Here is a 3,100-nt window from a genome sequence, read left to right on the forward strand (position 1 = left end):
AAGAAGTGGAGGGAAGGAGAAATATAGCGAAAAATGTGGTCAATCACTAGGGTCCACTAGTCGATCAGTTCAGTTATAAGTTATAACCAGTCAACTGGTCAACTAGCTCTCTATCTAAGCTGAAATGTGCTCTCGGGGGATCTTAATTTTGGTTTATGTACCATTTGTATGCAAGTTTTTTTGGCTAAAAAATGTGGCATGACGAGTATCAGGCACAAATTTACTAAAATTAAGTAATCAATTGGCTTCCATATGAATGTTAGCTAAGATAAGGTGCACGTCGAATTCAAGAAAAAAGTGGGTGGAATCAAGTGATATCTTTAAATTTGAATTAGTTGTGATTCCTTTTCAATTTTGACAAATCTATCTTCATTTAGTGGTTTTGTGAAAATATCCACTAATTGATCACTAGTGTTAGCAAATTCTAGTGTGATATTATCTTTTTGTGCATGGTCTCTAAGGAAGTAATATCTAATCTCAATGGGGTTGGTCTTCGAGCATTGAATCAGATTTTTAGAAATGCTTATGACATTGGTGTTACCACATTTTATAGCACATAATCATAGGAGAAATTGAAATAATTCCAAGTTTTCTTCATCCATAAAATCTGAGAACAACACAAATTGAGGACTTTATATGCGACTTCCAGCATATGTAGTGCAACAAAATTCTGTCTTTGCCTAAGGTAGTGAGTGACCTAGAGTGATAGGTTCTACTAATGTTTTCTTTACTCAATTTAACAATTAACAAAATATGCATTTGAATAGCTCGAATCAGAATGTGTGCAATTAAGATACCATAAGGCTAGATCGATTGTACCCTTTACATATCAAAGAATTCTTTTAATGACACACTAAGATAGATTTGTCAAGACATGATTGAAATTTAACACATAAACATACATTAAATATAATATCTAGCCTCTCGGTAGTAAGGTAAATTAATGATTCTATCATGTTCCTATATGAAGTTCGGTCAATGGATTTTTATCCTTCTTGTCCTTAAGCTTGGTGGATGAACTCATTAGAGAGTCATTGTTTTTTCATTTTCTATCTTGAAGCTTTTGAAATGGTCTTTAATGAACTTGGTTCAATTTATGAAGATCCTTTACTTTGACTACTTGATTTGAAGTCCAAGAAAACAATCAAGCTCTTTTATCATGGTCATCTCGAAGTTATTATGTACCTAAAATTTTTGACAGAGAGATATAGTTGCATAAAATATAATGTCATTAACATATATTTGTGTTAGCAGCATATTTTCACCTTTGATTTTAATAAAGCATATAGCATCCGAAAGTTTGGATTTTGGTTTATAAAACTATATAAAAAAGGGAAAAGGGGTAGGCGAATAGGTCATCCTCTTGATATAGTCCAAAAATTTGATTTTAAATACTTTTACTAGTTCTTTAATCAATGTCAACATTCAATTATTGAAGTAAAGAGCAATTGCATAATTAACAAGTGACGGATGTGGAAAACTATGTACAGTCTCCTAGAAACCCTATGGATGTAAAATCATCAATCGTAAAACAAATTCGCTAAATTTGAAAGAATGAGTACATGGTTTTACTTAGACCGGTCACAACTTTCTCCGATGGGTCTTACATTGGCTAGTACCTATACTCAGTCTTCATGTCTATGATGCACATAGACAGTATTCGTATGCTTCTTAATGAACTCAACAACTTGAGAGGATATATCTTGATTTGTTGATCGAAGTATTAGTTTTAAGAGTGTCAACAACTTAAGGGGATATGATCAAATCTTGATCAAAGTATTAGTTTTAAGAGCGTTTGGAATATGTAGAGAATAATGATAATCAGATCTAAGGTTTACTCAAAATCATAGAACGATAGTAGGAGAATAGATCAGTTGTGATTAGAGCTCGTTAGGGTGGCCCAAGGTAAATACCTTGATTTACCTAGTGCTGGTTGTTGCAGCCGTGGTTAGCACCTCAAAGATTGGGTCTCCATGGAGAGTCCAAGGCCAAACAAATGAGAAATGGATAGAGAAGTAAATGATTTTAAAATAACTGATTTTCTGCTATTGATGGTCTTATGACTAGCCCAAATTATCCATGCTCCTATAGATAAAAGGAGGCCAACATAATCCAAAAAAAAAAAAAAAAAGGAAGAATAAAGTAGCTGTAGAGCTAGGTGTGATGTTGATGATTATACTGAACAATTTTCCTAAAATTAAAGAGACTAAAGCTGAAAAATATGTATCTTGCAACTACTTTGGTGCTGTCACCTAACATTACTTGCCACACGGACCACCATTTTTTCCCATAATCAAATTGTCTCTTTCAGATTCCTAAATATTTGATGCAGCCCTTATTATGGCCTATTTTGAATTTAGTTCAAATTCAAACTATTAACGGCGGGTTTTGCTTGATAAATGAAGTTTAACCATAGCTTTTAATCGAGTAACCACCAACCTCCAACCATTATGCATCTTATTGGGCCAGGTTTCCATGTCTTCTTCAACACCCGTTTTTCCCATACAAATTTCCGGAGCTCACTTCGAGTCTTTTCTGGGTAATATCTCCTCGTTTAACTGCACTTAACATTTTCTAATTAAAATAGAACAAGAGAGCCTAATCATCTTTTTGCCAAACTTCACTTCTCACATGTATCCATGCACCCTAACACACTCTCTATCTTCATATTTTGTTTACCTAACAATGTGGCAAAATATGTTTTTCGATTCAAACACAACTGCTTCAAACTTGGTCCCCTATACTGGTCCATAATTTGTTATTCGAGGCTGAAGGCTACAAGAGTAATAAATCCACCACAAAGAAGCCCTCCAGGCTCCAGCCGCTAATGCAATTTCAATTTGATTCATGCTAGTCACCGGAGGTCGATGCAATTCTTACCAGCAACAAATTCAAGGCTCCAAGTGGACACCTTGAAGCATTTAACTAAACAAGTTAATCATAATCTTCATGCTTGATAATGCAACTTGTTCGATATTTGGCAATTGTGAAATTTCACCCACAGCTTCAATGGCATTGATGCTCGGCAGTTGTCAACTCATCTGCTAAGGGAGTTGGTATTAGCTACCAGCAAATTGTACCTTGTACTGGAACACGCATA

This window comes from Vitis vinifera, chromosome 13 (assembly GCF_030704535.1).
Source record: "Vitis vinifera cultivar Pinot Noir 40024 chromosome 13, ASM3070453v1".
Lineage (NCBI taxonomy): Eukaryota > Viridiplantae > Streptophyta > Magnoliopsida > Vitales > Vitaceae > Vitis > Vitis vinifera.